This window comes from Plecotus auritus (genome assembly GCF_963455305.1).
Source record: "Plecotus auritus genome assembly, chromosome: 15".
NCBI classification, from domain to species: Eukaryota; Metazoa; Chordata; class Mammalia; order Chiroptera; family Vespertilionidae; genus Plecotus; species Plecotus auritus.
The window spans coordinates 15,619,848-15,641,350 of record NC_137781.1 but is presented as its reverse complement, the minus strand read 5'-3'; positions in this window follow the sequence as shown (position 1 = coordinate 15,641,350).

The window sequence follows — 21,503 nt, the reverse complement described above, 5'->3', positions numbered from 1 at the left end:
TCCTACACATTCCAATGTGCCCACCTTCGGAAGTACTGGCCCATGGACCTTTTAGCGTGGGGCGCACAGGAACCTTTGTTGGGTTCTGGATGTCCGACTAGTTGTCAATTTCAGGGGACATACTAAGGAGGTCTCACTTCACCATGATGCTGTCACTTACTAAAATACCCATTTCAACCAGTGCAGGTTGGCTTTTATGGTCTTACTGCAGAGAAAAACAGCACAGGCCGGTGCTGATGAGGCTTCAACCTTGTGTTTCCATTTGGCTTCATCGGAACACATCACAGAAGAGCAAAGCTGGGGCTTTTTAGACCAACTTTTGGGGAAATAGGGTCTAAGTGCTTCAAAGTTGTGAAACTGGACTACTGGGTACAAAAGAAAATGAATGGCAAATACTGCTGTAAATGGGTAAGCATGAGGCAAACCTAAAATGTCCCTGTTAGTTCTCACCCGGAAAATCAGAGAATGTCTTACTTCAGAAGATGAAGACGAAAGAGTGTGTAGCTGCAGAAGCAATACAAAAGAAGATATTTGTGAAAAAGTTTTATTTAATCTTTTGGAAAGAAAGAAGTGTTTTTGTTTTTCTAGTGTTTCTAGATAATTTGAAAAAAAGTAGTTTGAACTTAATGTTGGTTCTAAGGTATGAGTATTTCCTTGTGGGGGTATTGGTTCACCAATCATGCTAGTCTTCATAGAGAGTAAAAAAGCGCCACTTTATCCAGATACAGAGATCAGTCACACATCCCTGCAGAGTGCCTGGAAAGACTTGTTATACAGCTGTTGTTTACAGAGTCCTTAGACCTAAGGCAGAAGGTGCCTCTAGAGCTGCTGGGAATTTAATTATTGCTGCTAGGACAACATAAAGTGACTAGAGGCCCAGTGCACAAATTCGTGCACCAGTGGGGTCCCTTGGCCTGGCCTGTGTGATCCAGCTGAAACAGACATCCCCTGAGGCATCCCGGATTGCAAGAGAGTGCAGGCCAGGCCAAGGGACCCCACCAGTGCATGATCAGGGCCAGAGAGAGACCCTGGGAGGGCTCCAGGGCATGTCCAGCCCATGTCACTCAGTCGGGATCGACTGGACCCCAGCAGAAAGCTAACTTACCAGTAAGAGTGTCTTCCCCCTGGTGGTCAGTGCATGTCATAGCAAGCAGTTGAATCACCATAACATATCATTAGCATATTACACTTTGATTGGTTGAACGGTCAACTAAACACTTAGCATATTAGGCTTTTATTATATAGGATACTATGAGAGGTGGCAACATGCTCAATTGGAAGAATGGGGTGGGTTCTAGGATGGGCCATTACAAAACAACAGATTTATACAGATTTTTAAGCTGTGATTCTGGAGAGTAAAATGTTAAAAACGCCTTAATATTGAAATTGTTTTTCAATCCCCTTTATTTGCAAGGTTTCAACATTTTGGACTGTCCCTACCTCGTTTTTCCAACTTTAAGCACAATAATTATCATAAACAATCACTAATCGGTGCTTTCAGTTTTCTCCACTTTCAGAATATTTAGATGTGTTGCTTCTCTCACCATAACATGAAGGTTAGCCTTGCCCACTTGATTCCATTTAGTGGTATAGATGACTGCGTATCTGTTTTGATGATTTTTACCTTTAATACTTACATTCTAGTTTAATTCTGGGCTGTTTATTCTATACATCAGAAGTAATTTCAGTGTTATGTAATGGTATTATAAAATACAAAAGATAAAATTAGGACAGATATATCACTAGTTAGATTTTCTTTATTTTTTCCTTTAATCCTCATCCAAGAATATGTTTTTTTAATTGTTTTTGAGAGAGTGAGAGAAACATGGATCAGTTGCTTCCCAACAATTGATCGAATCAGCTACCTAGATGTGTGCCCTGCTGGTAATGGAAGCTGCAGCCTTTTGGTGTATGGGACGACACTCTAACCAACTGAGCCACCTGCCAGGGACTAGTTAGATTTTCTTGCACATAAAATATTTTACTAATAACTGAAAACTCGAAAATTTGCTTCAGGAAATTTTTTAACAGATGAAATGTCTTTGGTTTCAAAATATTTTATGTTTAAATGTTTTTCAGTATTTGTGTTTCTAACACAATTCATGGCATGACACTTCCTGAATCATTGCTCTTCAAATCTGTGTTAAATAGGGAGACTCAATTTTACATTGATTGATTTTAGACTTTTGGTCCATTTGTGACACTTCCATAAAATATTAGAATTCTAATTATTTATTTAAGTTTTTCCATTTCTCAAATGTGTATTCAATAGTTTAGCCACTCTGTATACAAATACATGAAAGCTAAAACAGTTACTATTCTTAAGACTTTAACTTTGTACATGGAAGACAGAACATTGTGTCTCAACAGAATGTGGTCAGATATCTTCCTGACTAAACACAGGCCTCATGCATACATCACCAAGGCAGCGCCTTCTACTCTGAATTTTAACTCTATTCAAACTATCACAGTAGTTAAGCTAGTTTCTCGTAAGGCAGAGATGAGTTTAATCAACTTGTTTTTGTATTGCTCTATGTAATTGCTCATGACCTCACTTCACTTTGCTCACTTAGACGATTGTCCCGTAGTCATTTTATCTTTTGAAGGATACAGATATTTACTCAACTTATCCCTATTCTTTTTTTTCATTCATTTTCTCTGTCTTAACTTTTTAGCTCCTTGGTTAATAAATTAATTTTTCCTCATTTTTTTGCAGCAAAATACATGTTTTTAATATTTATAAACTGCTTACTGTATTTCCTTTTGCACATTAATCAATTCACAATTGGATAATGAATTGCAATGCTTTAAATGGGCAAATGTACTTGATTTTATTTCATTTTATATTACATTTATTTCTATAACATTTAAAATAAGAATATCAAAATTTAACTTAAAAGTATCAACAGTTACTGAAAATATATTAAATTTGAAAATGTGTACATGTGTGTGGTTTGTATATGTTTATCATATTGTTCTCAGAGAGAGAATGCAATATTTTTTCCAACCTATAATCTCAGATATAATTTAATGGTAGCTTATCAATAAATTAGTGTTGAATTAATGAGCATCCACTTGTATTTGTTGTGCTTTTGTTGGTATTGGCTTCATCATAATTCTTTCTAAAATGTAACTTTCCCCCAGTTAATAGGGAGGGGTTGTTTTAGACAATGTACATTATTATAAAATCAAGGAAGAAGAAACATTTTTGTAAGTGTTGTGTTGTCATCTTTCTTGTTGGAGCTATGGTCGGGTAGGTGGCAAATGACTACCCTTTTTCCATTCTGATATTAGAACCTAGGAGTCAGGCAGATGGAGGTGAAATGACTAGCTTGGTTACTAACACGTCAAAATGAATTGGAGGATGAGGTTCAGATGTGCGGCCACATTGGTCTTTGGAACACAATACAAGAGAAAATGTTTTTTAAAATGGTATACTTTAGTGATGTATTATAGGGTATATGAATTACATCTTAATAAAGCTATTACAAAGATCCTATTTTGTTTTTCTTAATTTTAAAATTTTAAATTAAGATGATGTACAATATTATATTTGTTTCAGGTGTACAACCACATTATTAGACATTTGTATAACTTAGGAAGTGGTCACCCAATAAATCTAGTACCCATCTCACATCATATATAGTTATTAAAATATGAGAGGCCCAGTGCATGGATTCGTGCACCAGTGGGTCCCTTGGCCTGGCCTGCGAACATCCCCTGAGGGGTCCCGGATTGCAAGAGGGCACAGGCCGGGCTGAGGGACCTCAGCAGTGCGTGATCAAGGCCGGGGAGAGACCATGGGAGAGCTCCAGGGTGTGTCGGGCCCATTTGGCTCAGTCCCAATTGGCCAGACCCCAGCAGCAAGCTAACCTACCCGTCGGAGCATCTGCCCCCTGGTGGTCAGTGCACGTCACAGCTACCAGTCGATCAGTGGAACAGTCAAACAGTTGGTCACTTAGGCTTTTATTATATAGGATTATTGACAACATTCCCTGTGTTGCACTTTACATCCCTGGGACTATTTTGTAACTCCCAATTTGTACTTCTGAATCTCTTCAACTTTTTTTATCCTTCCTTCATCTTTTCCCTGCCACACCATACTGGCAAGTCTCAAAATGTTTTCCGTATCTATGAGTCTGTTTCTGTTCTGCTTGCTCATTTATTTTGTTCTTTAACTTCCACATATAAGTGAAACCAACTGGCATTTTTCCCTGTCTGACTTATTTCACCCAGAGTAATATGAAGATTTTGTTCTTTATTATGGCTGAGTCATATTCCATGCACCAATTCTTTATCCATTCATCTATTTTTAATATGTTTTTATTGATTTTTCACAGAAAGGAAGGGAGAGGGATAGAGAGTTAGAAATATCAATGAGAGAGAAACATTGATCAGCTGCCTCCTGCACACCTCCTACTGGGGGATGTGCCCACAACCAAGGTACATGACCTTGACCAGAATCGAACCTGGGACCTTTCAGTCTGCAGGTCAACGCTCTATCCACTGAGCCACACTGGTGAGGGCTATCCATTCATCTATTCATGGATACTTAGGTTGCTTCCATATTTGCTATTGTAAATAATGCTTCAATGAACATATGGATGCTTATATCTTTTTGATTTAGCCTTTTATATTTATTTGGGTAAATACCCAGAAGTGGCGGTGCTGGGTCCTTCTTTGTCTTTTGTTAGATAGCCTTTGTTTTAAAGTCTATTTTGACTGGTATAATTATTGCTATTCCAGCTTTTCTGTTTCATTTCCATTTTCATGAACTATCTTTTCCCATCCCTTTACTTTAAATCTGTGTGCTCATTTCAACCTGAAATGTGTCTCTTGTAGACATCATAAGTAAGGGTGTTGTTTTGTTATCCATTCAGTCACCACATGTCTTTTGATTGGAACATTTAATCCATTTTCATTTAAAGCAACTGTTGATAGATTTGTACTTATTGTCATTATATTATTCATATTTTTATACACACACACACCACCTTTTTCTTCTTAAAGAAGATGCTTTCATTTTTCTTGGAATGCTGGTTTGGTGGTGATGAGCTGCTCCTTTAGCTTTGTCTTGTCTGTGAATAACTTTTATGTCCTTCAATTCTAAATGATAGCTGTGCTGGGCAAAATAATCTTGGTTGTAGGTCCTTGTTTTTCTTTTACTTTTAAAATATATTTTATTGATTTTTTACAGAGAGGAAGGGAGAGGGATAGAAAGCTAGAAACATTGATGAGAGAGAAACATCAATCAGCTGCCTCCTGCACACCCCCTACTGGGGATGTGCCCGCAACCAAGGTACATGCCCTTGACCGGAATCGAACCCGGGACCCTTCAGTCCACAGGCCGATGTTCTATCCACTGAGCCAAACCGGTTTCAGCTGTAGGTCCTTGTTTTTCATCATGTTGAGTATTTTGTGCTAGTCCCTTCTGTTCTGCAAAGTATTTGTTGATAAATCAGCTGATAGTCTTATGAGAGCTCTGGTGTAGGTAACTAACTGCTTTTCTATTGCTGCTTTTAAGATTCTCTCTTTGTCTTTAACCTTTGGCATTTTGATTATGTGGCCTGGTGTAGGCCTCTTTGGGTTCATCTTGTTTGGGCTCTCTGCAGTTATTGCATTTGTATGTCCATTTCCTTCACCATATGAGGGTAGTTTTCTGTCATTATTTCTTCACATAAGTTCTTCCTTCCTTCCTCTGTCTTCTCCTTAAGGCACCCCATGATGTGAAAGTTGGTCACCTCATGACCACTTGAAGTTGTCCCAGTGCATGTTAAACTATCTTCATTTCTTTCTTTTTTTTTTTTTTTTCTGTTCTGATTGTTTTCTGCTTTCTTATATTCCAAATTGCTGGTTTGACTCTTGGCTTCATCTACTCTACTGTTGATTCCCTGTAATGTATTCTTCATTTTAATAAATGTATTCTTCATTTCTGCTGTTTCTTTTTGTTGTTCTTGCTGTTATTGTTGTTTTAGCTTTGCACATCCTTTTTTATGCTGTTGAATTTCTCACTAAGTTCTTTGAACATCCTTTGAACAATTGCTTTTAACTCTGTATCTGCTTACCTCTCTTTCATTTAGTTCTCTTTTTCTGAAGACTTCTTCTGTTCTTTCATCTGGGATCTCTTTTTGTGTCTTCTCATTTTGGCTGTTTTCCTGTGTGTGTTTCCATGTATTAGATCTTGGTGTAGTGGCCTAATGTAGTAGGTTTCCTAATAGGACCTAGTGGTGCAGCCTCCCCAGTCTGAGCTGGTGTGCACCGTATGTGTGGGCTGTGTGCACTGTCCTGCTGTAGTTGAGTCTTGCTTGTTGTTGGCAAGTCACTGGGAGCGACTGACCCCAGGCCAATGGGCTGTGAGGACTGGCTGCAACTATAGCTTAGGATCTGTTGGACAGGGGCTGACTGCACAGAGCAGAACCTGCTTCAGTGAGCTCGGGTTTGGTGCCCGCCAAGTCTTCTCTTTGAGTGTGCTGCTTGTGGAGGTGGTTGGGTTGTAATTGGGCATGGTCTGAAGCTCACCACCATGTGCACTGCCTCTGGGGCCTCCCAGGAAATACAAGTTGAGCCACTGCCTATGGTCTGCCCAGGAGAGGCCAAGCTCTAAACTGAGGCTGACTATTGCTAGTACCAGGTCTAAGGCCACTTAGCAAGATGCATGGGGCTTGCTAGGGCAGATGCTGCTTGTTTGAGAAATTTTAAGAATGTTTGAAGCATGAGCCAAGACAGCCAGTTTGTATGGAAAAGTCCATAGAAACAACTTGGCTGGGCCCACAAGTTTGGTGAGGCTGGGTGTCAGGGAATCACTGGTGTGGGGCAAATGGTGGTAGCCAGGTTGACTCAGTTATGGGGCTTGCCTGCAGGCTGTTTGGGGAGGGCTCAGCAAAGGAACAATGGCCTTTGCCAGCACTTTTTTCTGGCAGAAATCTGCCCCTCCAGCTCTTGCCCTGATGCCAGACAACTCAGTTCCTCCTTGTGTGTGCCTGTTGCCCCAGTGCTGGAGATCAGAGAGAGTGAGTCTGAGTAAGTCTGTGCATGGTCCTTTTCAGAGGATCTGCCTGAGACTCCAGCAGCTCTCTGTCTCAGTCGGCCACAATCCCTGCTGGTTTTCACAGCCAGAGGTTTGGGGACTTCTCGTCCTGATACTGGAACCCTGAACTGGCAGGCCTGGTGTGAGGCTGGGACCCCTCACTTCTTAGGGGAGACCTCTGCAGGCGAGGTATCCCTCCTGATTTTTACTCATCACACATGGGTGTGGAATAAGCCCATTTTGTGTCTTCATCCCTCCTACCAGTGTCAATGTGGCTTCTTCTGTATATGCTTAGTGACAGAACTTCTGTTCAGCTAGTTTTCAGGCAGTTTAGTTGTAATTTTGATATAGTTGTTGGAGGTTCTAAGTATGGTGTTTATCTATGTTGCCATCTTGACCGGAACTTTTCAAATCATTTCTTAAATGCACAACTTACAGTATCTTACATTTTAAGCTTCCAAGAACATAACTCAATAGACACATTTTTAAATAAATCTTTATTGTTCAGATTATTACAGGTGTTCCTCTTTCCCCCCCATAGGTCCCCTCCACCTGATTCCCACCCCACCACATGCCCTTACCCCCCGCCACTGTCTTCATCCATAGGTGTAAGATTTTTGTCCAATCTCTTCCTGCACCCCTCACACCACCTTCCCCCTGAGAATTGTCAGTCCACTCCCTTTCTATGTCCCTGATTCTATTATATTCACCAGTCCATTCTGTTCTTCAGGTTTTTTATTCACTTGATTTTTTAGATTCACTTGTTGGTAGGTATGTATTTGATGTCATTTTGTTGTTCATAATTTTTATCTTTACCTTTTTCTTCTTCCTCTTCTTAAAGAATACCCTTTAGCATTTCATGTAATACTGGTTTGGTGGTGATGAACTCCTTTAGCTTTTTCTTGTCTGTGAAGCTCTTTATCTGACCTTCAACTCTGAATGATAGCTTTGCTGGGTAGAGTAATCTTGGTTGTAGGTTCTTGCTGTTCATCACTTTGAATATTTCTTGCCACTCCCATCTGGCCTGCATAGTTTCTGCCAAGAAATCAGCTGACAGTCGTATGGGTGCTCCCTTGTAGGTAACTAACCGTTTTTCTCTTGCTGCTTTCAAGATTCTCTCTTTGTCTTTTGCCCTTGGCATTTTAATTATGATGTGTCTTGGTGTGGTCCTCTTTGGATTCCTCTTGTATGGGGTTCTGTGCGCTTCCTGAACTTGTAAGTCTATTTCAGGTGGGGGAAGTTTTCTGTCATTATTTCTTCTAATAGGTTTTCAATATTTTGCTCTCTCTCTTCTTCTGGCACCCCAAAAATTCGGATGTTGGTACGCTTAAAGTTGTCCCAGAGGCTCCTAACACTATCTTCATATTTTTGGATTCTTTTTTCTTTTTGTTTTTCTGGTTGGGTGTTTTTTGTTTCCTCATATTTCAGATCTTTGGTTTGATTCTTGGGGTACATTGATCTACAGTTGAGTTTCTGTATATTCTTTATTTCAGACACTGTATGCTTAATTTCTGACTGGTCCTTTTCCATTTTTTTGGCATTCTCATTAAGATCCTTAAAGGTCTCAATAAGTTCCTCAGTGGTTTTTAGAAGATTCTTGAGTAACCTTATAAATGTGGTTCTGAACTCTATGTCGTTCAGTAGTTTGCTTTCCTCCATTTCTTTCATTCGTGACATGTTTCTTTGTCTCCGCACTTTGCTGCTTCCCTGTGTTGATGGAGAGGCTTCGTGTGGTAGGTGACCTATAGGGTCCAGTAGCTCAGCCTCCCCAATCACCTGAGGTGGATGCTCTTGGTAAACCCCTTTGTGGGCTGAGTGCAAAGTCTTGGTGTAGTTAAGCCTTGATTGCTGTTGGTACACTGGGAGGAATTGACCTCCAGGCCAATTGTCTGTGAGGACCCGCTGTGTCTATGCTGGGAGAACTTCTGTGCTGTAGACACCCTTATGAGACAAGAACTGCAAAATTACAAAAGCCTCAGTGCTCAGCTTGGATGGGGTGGAGTTTCAGGGTGGAGCAGACAGTCTTGGTTTCTCGTCAGCCCTGCCCTATGAGGCCCCTGGCTCTCAGTGTCCCTCGGTAATCGCTGCAAGCACCTCTGAAAGAAAGCTGCCCTCGAGTTTCGCCCACTGCCAGACAGTCCAGTTTCTCCCCGAATGAGTCTGAGTTCCCAGAAACTCACCCGGAACTGGAGTTCAGTGCAGTCAGGAGCTTCCATCTCTCTCCCGATTTAGAAAGCCAGCCGTGCACTCGGCCACCCGTGCACTCAGCAGTCAGTCCTTCCTGCGCGCGCACGCCTCTGGACCTCTGCCTTCCGCAGCTCCCAAGTCTCAGTGTGCTTTCTCTTTTCCTGACAGTCCAGAATCCCCCCAAATGAATCGGGTTTCCCGGAGTCTCACCCTGGACTGGAGTTCAGCTGCGCACTCAGCTGCCCGTCCTCTCCACGCGCCAGTCTCCGTACCTCAGCCTTTTGCAGGTCCTCTGAATCTCAATGTGCTTTCCTCTTTCTTTATACTTATAGAATTTTCACTCAGCCAGCTTTCCTGTGGTTCTGGATGGTGTTCTTTTTGTCTTTTAGTTGTAGTTTTGATATTGTTGTGCAAGTCAGCAGTTTAGGTGTTTACCTATGCCGCCATCTTGGTTTCTCGCTTTCCAGATTTTTTCAATTAGTCTTATGTACTAGCTGTTTTGTAGTACCTCGTGGTTCAGTCTCTCAGGTCATCAGGGCTGGGTATTCTAGGGAGGCATCATACTTGAAATATTTAGGTTACTCTGATATGATTAGATCTTGAATGTTATTATCCATTTCAAAAATGGAATCTCCTCTTAGGGTGTCTGATTATGTGGCTGGCTTCCTACCACGTTGTGCCAGTGGATGTAGAAGCACTGAGCTAAATGCACAAAATACAACAGGACAAGACACAACACAGGAGGAACAAAACACGAATGTACACAAGACACCTATAACCCCTATAACCAGAGAAAAGATAATTAGTAAAGATTAAAGAGAGGAAGAATGATAGCAATGAGTAAAAAAAGAAAGAAAGAAAGAAAAAGTAGGGGAAGAAAACACAACAACAACAACAAAAAAAAAAAACAAAGCAAAAGGGACAAACAAGAAACACCCAGGAGGGGAAGATGGCGACCGGCAGGAAGGTAGGGAGGGAGTGTGAGAGAGTGAGGGAGCAATAGAGGAGTGTGTAGACATGTGTGATGTGTGTGTATATGAGCTAAAGACCATTAGATTCTGCAGGTCTTCCAAGGGCCTGACAAACCGGGCAGGCTTAACCCCGTGCACAATGCAGACACTTCTGGGCAGCCAGAGCGGGCACAGAGACCATGCCATCTTGAGATACAGAGCTGCTTGAGACTAGGATCCTGGCCTCAGCACCACCCAGTCTGGTCTCAGAAGCAAACCAGGACCCTGCAGCCCCTGGGGAGAGAGACCTGCGACCACAGCTGTAGACCAACAGACAACAAGAATCCAGAAATCCCCGCCACAGATTTCTGTGAGTCAAGGAGCCTAGCCCCAACCCGCAGGCTCGCGGGCAGTGCCATAGTAACTGACAGACCCGCCCCTCACACGGGCCACAGCGCCGCTACGGGAATTTGAGCCTGGGAGTGCGTGCACAGGCTGCAGCCCCGCTACAGGAATTTGAGCCTGTGCATGCACAGAGACTGGGAATCTGCTTCCTGCAACGCAATCGGGCGACCAAACCCGAAGTCCATGCAGGGCAACATTGCCACCTGACTTCGATTCTGGGCAAGCACACACGGAAGTCTGTTTTCCGCAGCCCCGGAGCGCACCCTTGGCCGACACAGTGCTATTGTGCAACCCCAAGGTGACTGGGACCCCTATTTTCTGAGCAGGAGGCAGCACTGAACACCACTGACTTGACTCTGTTTCTTATCGCGTGTACCTGGGATCCCTGACTCGCAGCGCAGTCACACTAAGAGCCAGTGACTCCAATTCTTGGTGCATGCACACACAGGGGCCCTGATTCTAAGCAAGAAGCTGCACGAAGCAACAGAGACTCTGCTACTCGATTCCTGGTGCAGACACAGAGGAACTCTGACTCCTGGCACGCACTAGGGGACTCTGATTTTTGGCACACACCTACAGCGCGGTGCAGGCGGGGTCCCTGATTCTAGGTGCACACATGAGACCACACTGAGTGCAGATAACACTGACCCTGGGCGAGCCTGGTTCCCACCAACCCACAGCAGCCACACATCTTAGTATCAGAGCACTTCAGTGACACTTGGATGGTGCGAAGCTCCCACTGCACATTTCCCAGGTCCATGCAACTTGAAGTTTGAACCTTCTGGTGATAGTCAGAATGGGGAAACGACACAATCCCCAAAGGAAAAAAAAATGAGGAGTCACCAAGAAAGGAAATTAGTGAAACTGAAGCATGCAACATGACTGAAAAAGAATTCAGAGTAATGGTCATGCAATTCAAACATCGGATGGATGAGAAAATCAACAACCTATGCAAGAATCAGGAAGAAATGAAAAGTGATATAGCTACAATCAAAAACACCATGGAAATTTTCAACAGTAGACTAGAAGAAGCAGAGAATCGAATTAGTGAGTTAGAAGATCAGGTACAGAAACAAGCTCAATCTGAACAGCAATTGGAGAAAAAAATTAAAAAGCAGGAGGAGAGCCTAAGGGAGCTTTGGGACAACATGAAATGAAGTAACATACGTATAATAGGCCTGCCCAAAGGACAAGAAGAGCAGCAAGGATTAGAAAATCTATTTGAAGAAATAATGACAGAAAACTTCCAGGATATGGGGAAAAAAGAAGTTACACAAGTACAGAGAGTCCCAAGCGAGATCAATCCCAAAAGATCCACAGCAAGACACGTCATAATTTCAATGGCAAGTATTAACGACAAAGAGAGAATCTTAAAGGCTGCAAGAGAGAGACAGAGAGTTACCTACAAAGGATCCCCCATCAGATTATCAAATGATTTCTCAATAGAAACACATCAAGCTAGAAGGGAATGGAAGGAGGTATACAAAGTGTTGCAAAGCAAAGGACTGAATCCAAGAATACTCTATCCAGCAAGACTATCAATTGAAATTGAAGGGGAAATCAGGAGCTTCGCAGACAATAAAAGGCTAAGGGAGTTTATCACCACCAAACCAGCAATGCAAGAAATGCTAAAGGGAATGCTGTAAAAAGAAGAAATAAAAAGGTAAGAAGGAACACTGGCACAAAAATAGAAATTACTATAAACAAGTACCTTTCAGTAATAACTTTAAACGTAAACAGACTAAATCAAAAGACATCGAGTGGCTGAATGGATAAAAAAAACACGACCCATATATATTCTGTCTACAAGAGACTCAACTCAGAACAAGGGACTCACACAGACTGAAAGTGAAGGGATGGAAAAATATCTTCCAGGCAAATGGAAATGAAAAAAATGCTGGGGTACCACTACTTATATCTGACAAAATAGACCTCAAAGTGAAGGCCATAACAAGAGATAAGGAAGGCCACTTCATAATACTAAAGAGATCGATACAACAGGATATAACCCTGATAAACATATATGCACCCAATGCAGGAGCACCCAAATACATAACAAAACTCCTGGAAGATATCAAGAGAGAGATAGACAACAATACAATCATAGTAGGGAACTTTAATACCCCACTGACATCACTGGATAAATCCTCTAGACAAGAAATCAGCAAAGAAATAGCAATCCTAAATGACTCACTAGATCAGATGACTTAAGTGACATCTTCAGAACATTTCACCCCAAAGCCATGGAATATACATTCTTCTCAAGTGCACATGGGACATTTTCAAAAACTTTGGGTCACAACAAAGTCTCCCAAAATTCAAGAAGATTGAAATCATACCAAGCATCTTCTCAGACCACAATGGCATAAAATTAGAAATAAACTACAATAAAAACAATCCAAAAATCTCAAACACTTGGAAGCTGAATAGCATGCCATTAAATAATGACTGGGTTACAAATGAGATCAAAGAAGAAATTAAAAACATCCTGGAAACTAATGACAATAAAAACATAACAATCCAAAATCTATGGGACACAATGAAAGCAGTCCTGAGAGGGAAGTTTATAGCTCTACAGGCCTACATAAAAACAAACAAACAAACAAACAAAATAAAATGAAAAGAAAAAAAGAAAATATGGTAGTAAATCATCTAACTGTACAACTCAAATAATGAGTAAGAGAGCAACAAGAAAATCCCAGAGTGAGCAGAAGGAAGGAGATAATAAAGATCAGAGCAGAAATAAATGACATAGAGACCAAAATTAAAAACAATACAAGAGATCAATGAGACCAAGAGTTGGTTCTTTGAAAGGATAAACAAGATTGATGAACCTCTAGCTAGGCTCACCAAGAAACAAAGAGAGAGGACTCAAATAAACAAAATCAGAAATGAGAGAGGCGAAATAACAACAGACCACACATAAATACAAAAGATTCTTAAAAAATACTATGAACAACTCTACTCCAACAACCTAGACCACCTGGAGAAAATGCACACATTCCTAGAAAAATACAACCTTCAAAACTCAATCAGGAAGAGTCTAAAAATCTCAATAGTCTGATAACTATGGAAGAAATTGAAGCAGTCATGAAAAATCTCCCAGCAAACAAAAGCCCGGGGCCAGAAGGCTTCACAGCGGAGTTATACCAAACACTCAAGGAAAAACTAAAACCTATCCTCCTCAGACTATTCCAAAAAATTCAAGAGGAAGGAACACTTCCAAGCTCCTTCTATGAAGCCAGCATTACCCTAATACCAAAACCAGATAAAGACAACACAATGAAAGAGAATTATAGGACAATATCCCTCATGAACTTAGATGCCAAAATCCTCAACAAAATTCTAGCAAATCGGATCCAGCAGTACATCAGAAAGATCATACACCATGACCAAGTAGGATTTATCCCGGGGATGCAATGATGGTACAATATCCACAAATCAATAAACGTGATACATCACATAAACAAATTGAGAGATGAAAATCACACAGTCATATCAATTGATGCAGAAAAAGCATTTGACAAAAATCCAACACCCTTTCTTGATAAAAATTCTCAACAAAGTGGGAATAGAAGGATCTTACCCCAACATAATAAGCCATATATGACAAACCCACAGCCAACATCATACTCAATTGGCAAAAACTAAAAACATTTCCCTAAGAACAGGAACAAGACAGGGATGCCCACTCTCACCACTCCTGCTCGACATAGTACTGAAGTACTAGCCATTTCGATCAGACAAGAAGATATAAAAGGCATCCAAATTGGAAAAGAAGAAGTAAAACTGTTCTTATTCACAGATGACATGATATTGTATATAGAATACCCTAAAGACTCCATCAAAAAATTATTAGACTTAATAAATGAACTCGGAAATGTAGGAGGATACAAAATTAATGCCAAAAAATCTATGGCATTTCTATACACCAATAATGAACTTACAGAAAGAGAGACTAAAAAAGCAATCCTATTTACCATCGCACCAAAAAAAATAAGATACCTAGGAATAACTTAACTAAGGAGGTAAGAGACCTATATGCAAAAAACTATAGGACACTGAAAAAAGAGATAGAGGGAGACATAAACAGATGGAGGGAGACATAAACAGATGGAGACATACTGTGTTCATGGATTGGTAGAATCAACATCATCAAAATGTCCATACTACCCAAAGCAATCTATAGTTTCAATGCAATCCTCATTAAAATATCAACTGCATATTTCACAGACCTACAACAAACTTTCCAAAAATTCATCTGGAATAAAAAAAGACCCCGAATAGCTGCAGCAATCCTGAGAAAAAAAGAACAAAGTAGGTAGGATCTAAATACCAGATATCAAGCTGTATTACAAAGCCACTGTTCTTAAAACAGCCTGGTACTGGCACAAGAACAGACATATTGATCAATGGAATAGAATAGAGAACCCAGAAATTGACCCAAACCACTATGCTCAATTAATATTTGACAAAGGAGGCACGAACATACAATGGAGTCAAGACAGTCTCTTCAACAAATGGTGTTGGGAAAAATGGACAGATACATGCAAAAAAATGAAGCTAGATCACCAACTTACACCATACACAAAAATAAACTCAAAATGGATACAGGACTTAAACATAAGATGGGAAACCATAAAAATACTAGAGGAATCCACAGGCAGCAAAATCTCAGACATATGCCAAAAGAACTTATTCACTGATACTGCCCCTAGGGCAATGGAAACTAAAGAGAAAATAAACAAATGGGACTACATCAAAATAAAAAGCTTTTGCACAGCAAAGGAGACCATCAATAAAACAACAAGAAAGCCCACTGCATGGGAGAACATATTTGCCAGTGACATCAACAATTAGGGTTTAATCTCCAACATTTACAGGGAACTCATACAACTTAACAAAAGGAAGATAAACAATCCAATCAAAAAATGGGCAACAGACCTAAATAGATACTTTTCAAAAGAAGACAGAAGGAAGGCCAAGAGACATGTGAAAACATGCTCAAAGTCACTAATTATCTGAGAGATTCAAATCAAAACAACAATGTGGTACCATCTCACACCTGTCAGAATGGCTATCATCAACAAATCAACAAACGACAAGTGCTGGCGAGGATGAGGGGAAAAAAGGAACCCTCGTGCAGTGCTGGTGGGAATGCAGACTGGTGCAGCCACTGTGGAGAACAGTATGGAGTTTCCTCAAAAAACTAAAAATGGAACTCCCTTTTGACCCAGTGATCCCACTTCTAGGAATATATCCTAAGAAACTAGAAACACAAATCAGAAAGGATATATGCACCCCTATGTTCATAGCAGCACAATTTACAATAGCTAAGATTTGGAAACAGCCTAAGTGCCCATCAGCAGATGAGTGGATTAAAAAACTGTGGTACATCTACACAATAGAATACTATGCTGCGTTAATAAATAAGGGATTCTTACCATTTGCAACAGCATGGATGGACCTGGAGAGCATTATGCTAAGTGAAATAAGCCAGTCAGAGAAAGATAAATATCACATGATCTCACTCATTTATGGAATATAATGAACAACATAAACTGATGAACAAAACAGATCCAGAGACAAAGAAGCATTGATCAGTCTGTCAAACCTCAGAGGGAAGGTAGGGGAGGGTGGGGGTAAGGAGGAGAGGTCAACCAAAGGACTTGTATGCATGCCTACAGGCCTAACCAATGAACACGAACACCAGGGGGCGTGAGGGCATGAGTAGGGGGATTTTGGGGATTAATGGAGGGATGATGATACATATGTAATATCTTAATAAAGAAATTAAAAAAATAAAGTTAAAATACATAATACCAAACAAACAGTGGAGAGATCCAAGATGGCGGCGTAGGTAAACACCTAAACTGCTGCCTCGCACAACAATTTCAAAACTACAACTAAAAGACAAAACGTCTATCACCCAGAACCACGGGAAAGCTGGCTGAGTGGAAGTTCTACAACTAGAAGGAAAGAGCAAACAGCACTGAGGGGTGCACAAGCGCTGAAAAGCTGAGGTACGGAGACACGCGAATCGGGCTGGCGACGGGTGACTGGGAGCGCTGCTGTTTTCAACCCGAAGGAAGATAAGCTCCCGATTACTCCGAACTCGTTTCTGGGGAGACGCGGGGGACCCAAACTTCTATGGGGAGAAGCTGGACTGTCTGCCGTGGGGTCGGAAAGTGAGGGAGGCTTGCTTGCAGGGCTGCTCGCAGGAACAATTGTTTATTGTGCTGGGGCGTGGGACGCGGGGACGCAGAGCCGCAGAGCTGGCTTACTGGCAGCCATCGCTGTTTGCCACGCCCTAGCCTAGTCACGCCCTGAGACCCCGCCCTGCACAATCTACGAACCCACCCAAGCTCCAAGCAGCGGCTTTAGCATATGAATGGCCTGCCCTATCGCAGCTTAACCTAGCAAACTTGCAGCCCAGGTCAGACAGCTCCAAAACCTCCAAACCCCAAGCAAAGAGGAGAAAACTGTAGTTCTTACAGTAGCTCCTGCTGGGTGGCCTCAGACAGTAGCTGACCTGCACCCCATTGGAGATCCAGAAGCCAGTGTACCTAGTGGTCAGTGTGAGACACCAAATTTCAACTCCTCATATCCATAAGTGATACATTCAAGAGGCAGACTCAGTGAGCACCAAAGTCCTGCACCATAAGCGTGTCTCCAGCACAGCAGTTCTTCCATTATAGACACAGCGGGTCCTCATAGCCAACTGGCCTGGAGGTCAATTCCTCCCAGTGTACCAACAGCAATCAAGGCTTACCTACACCAAGACTTTGCACTCAGCCCACAAAGGGGTGTACCAAAGGCGTCCACCTCAGGTGATTGGGGAGGCTGAGCTACTGGCCCCTATAGGTCACTTACCACACAAAGCCACTCCATCAACACAGGGAAGCAGCAAAATGCGGAGACAAAGAAACATGTCATGAATGAGAGAAATGGAGGAAAGCAAACTAATGGACGACATAGAGTTCAGAACCACATTTATAAGGTTACTCAAGAATCTTCTAAAAACCGCCGAGAAACTTGATGAGACCTCCGAGGAGCTTAGTGAGACCTTCAAGGACCTTAATGAGAATGCCAAAAAAATGGAAAAGGACCAGTCAGAAATTAAGCATACACTGTCTGAAATAAAGAATATACAGAAACTCAACTGTAGATCAATGTACCCCAAGAATCAAACCAAAGATCTGAAATATGAGGAAACAAAAAACACCCAACCAGAAAAAACAGAAAGAAAAAAGAATCTAAAAATATGAAGATAGTGTTAGGAGCCTCTGGGACAACTTTAAGCGTACCAACATCCGAATTTTTGGGGTGCCAGAAGAAGAGAAAGAGCAAAATATTGAAAACCTATTAGAAGAAATAATGACAGAAAACTTTCCCTACCTGGTGAAAGAAATAGACTTACAAGTTCAGGAAGCACACAGAACCCCATATAAGAGGAATCCAAAGAGGACCACACCAAGACACATCATAATTAAAATGCCAAGGGCAAAAGACAAAGAGAGAATCTTGAAAGCAGCAAGAGAAAAACGTTTAGTTACCTACAAGGGAGTACCCATACGACTGTCAGCTGATTTCTTGGCAGAAACTATGCAGGCCAGAAGGGAGTGGCAAGAAATATTCAAAGTGATGAACAGCAAGAACCTACAACCAAGATTACTCTACCCAGCAAAGCTATCATTCAGAGTTGAAGGTCAGATAAAGAGCTTCACAGACAAGAAAAAGCTAAAGGAGTTCATCACCACCGAACCAGGATTACATGAAATGCTGAAGGGTGTTCTTTAAGAAGAGGAAGAAGAAGAAAAAGGTAAAGATAAAAATTATGAACAACAAAATGACATCAAATACATACCTACCAACAAGTGAATCTAAAAATCAAGTGAATAAAAAACCTGAAGAACAGAATGGACTGGTGAATATAATAGAATCAGGGACATAGAAAGGGAGTGGACTGACAATTCTCAGGGGGAAGGGGGTGTGAGGGGTGCGGGAAGAGACTGGACAAAAAGCTTACACCTATGGATGAAGACAGTGGCGGGGGTAAGGGCATGGGGTGGGGTGGGGAATCAGGTGGAGGGGAGCTAGGGGGGAAAAAAGAGGAACACCTGTAATAATCTGAACAATAAAGATTTATTTAAAAAAATTAAAAAAAAATAAAACTTAGCCTAGGAGAGGCTCCAGAATCTGCCTCGCTGAACTCTGCACAGGGCCTTTCTGGGTTTTGCTTGCTGAGGTGAGCACCTCCGCACACCCTGGGACATCCTTCCTGTGGTCACAGTAACTCTCAGGCTCCAGGGTGCACCGTCATCTCCTGGGGATCTTGCTGAACTGCAGATTCCACCTCAGTAGCCCGAGGTGAGGCCTGAGCTTCCTTCCACATTTCTAGCAAGCCCCAGAGCAGAGGGATGCTGTACACACCGAGCATCCAAGGAGTGCCGGGATCTTCTGCGCCCTGACATCCCCCCTCCAACCACACCTTTTCGGTGACCTAGAGCCAGGGAGCGTTCAGAGGGAAGGGCTGCTGAGAGAGAAACTGCCCTGGAAAACCACTGGGGTTTTATAAAGTCCAACATTGCCTTGAAATTGGGTACTTGCTCATGAACTCTCACTGTCACCGGAAAAAGCCAGACTTGCAGTTCTGCAGCTCGAATCATCCCTGAGAAAGGAAAGTCACCTCGGCCTGGCTCCAGGGCCGAACTCGCACCTCCCCAGATCCCTGACTCGCAGGAGAAAATGCCCAAAGCCCCTCCAGGGAATCGTGTGTTATTTACCTGCCAGGTGCCCAAGCTCACGATGGGCACCTTGGCTTTGGTGCTGAGCCTCACAAAGGTGGCCATGGTTGTGCTGTCGTTCTGAGTGCTCAGGGGGGTGGCCGTGCCCAGGTAAGGCCTGGCAGCGGAGAGGAGCCGGAGGCTGGTGGCTGGTGGCTGGTGTCCATTGCCTGCCCTGAACAGAAAGTCTGTCCAGCCCTTTGCAAGATTAAACAATATTCATGAACCAGCAGCACCGCAACTTGGGGCACAGTTTTCCCAGTGACAAAACACATGTATTATTTATGAGAGTGATGCTTAAGAGGTTTCATCAATTTTCTTGTTACTTTTGCTAGTTTAATAAATGGAAAATAAAAGTAAAAAAAAAAAAAAAAAAACAAACAAACAAAAAAAGGAACACCCAGAAAAAAAGTGGGGGTGGAAAATCTGTACATGCTGAGCTTAAATAAAGAAAATAAGGTTAAGCAATTAGATAAATAGGGAAAGGACCACAGTTTAGAACAGAGGATGGAGAAAAGAAATGAGAAGGCAAAGAGAAAATAATTTTTATTTTGCAAAGGGGATTAGAGGAGACAGCAGAAAGCCCTAAATTTAAGAAGTGAAGCAAGTTAAAAAATTAGGATAAGAAAAGAGAAAAACAAAAGAGAAGGAAAATAAAAAGCAGAGTGAAGAAAAAGAAAAGAGAAGGGGAAGTGGAGTAGGATCAGGAAGAGGGAATTAGATATGTAAATAAACCAACAGAGACTAGAATAACACACCAATACAGCAGATAAAATAGGTCCATTTGTAAAAGGGGAAGAAGAAATAGAAAAACTAAAATGGGTAAAAGAGGTGAAAAATGGGAATAACAAGTGAGAAAGAAAAAGGTGCAAAAATAAGATGTAAATAAAAACAAAAATAAAAAATTTAAAATAATAAAAAAAAAGTGAAGTGTCGTTCACTTCAGCTGAGTTTCAATGCCCCATGGCTGCTGGTGTAGGACCCCACTCTTCTGTCTGCTAATTCTGGGCTTCCTCATAGGGACCGAGGTGCTGTCCCCGTCAGTCAGTCTTTGACTTTTAACTCCCTGCTTGAAGCTCCAAGCGATCCACGGGTCTTCTTCTAGTGTCTGTCTCCACAGGCCTTGGCTCCAAGCAGGCAGGGCCAATCTGCCCTCTTTGCCTGTCCTCTGGCTGTCAGTCTTATCACTCAAGCATCTGTTTCTGACAGGGCTTTAGGTGGGAATTGTGCTGTTTCTCTTTCAGGGAATAAGATGGGTGTTTTTTTCCTGACTCAGAGCTGCTCGTCCACATGTGTCCCAAAATATTGCTCTGGTCTTGGCTGGTCAGAGATCCTTGTATTGAGACCAATGGGGCTGGTTGGCAACCTGGAGTTTTTATCAGTCTGATTCCCTGAATAGCAAGGTGGACCCGCCCCTCTTCCAATCCAGTCACTGAGGGCTCTTTGGGGCTATTTAGACCCAGAAGCTTGGCCTCTGCCTTTGCTTCCTAGGTAAAACTCAAAATGCAGGGTGTGGCAGGAAGTATCTCCTGCCCTGAACCTAATGGGAGGGGCTAGCTCTTCTGGGGAGAAATGGCCACTTAGGTTTGGAAGCTAAGATTGTCACACTTCTAGGAAAATAGCCCAAAAAATCAGAAACACCAACATGAAAGGATATATGAACCCATATGTTCAGAGCAGCACAATCGTAGTTATCATAGCTGATTTGGAAACAGTCTAAATGCCCATCAGCAGATAAGTAGATTAAAAACTGTAGTATATCTACACAACGGAATACTACGTTGCTGTAAAAAAGAATGAACTCTTACCATTTGCAACAGTATGAATGGACCTAGAGAGCATTATGCTAAGGAAAAGAAGGCAGAGAAAAATAAATATCATGTGATCTCACTTGTGGAAGATAATGAACAACATAAACTGATGAACAAAAATAGAGCCAGCATCATAGAAGCATTGAACAGACTGTTCAGACTAAGAGGAAAGGCAAGGGAGGGGGATGGGGTAAAAGATCAATTGAAGGACGTGTATGCCTGCATATGAGCATATCCAATGGGCATAGACAGCAAGGAGGGGAGGGCATGTGCTGGGAGACTGGTCAATGGAGGGAAAAGGAGACTTATGTGATAATTAAAAAAATAAAGCAATTTA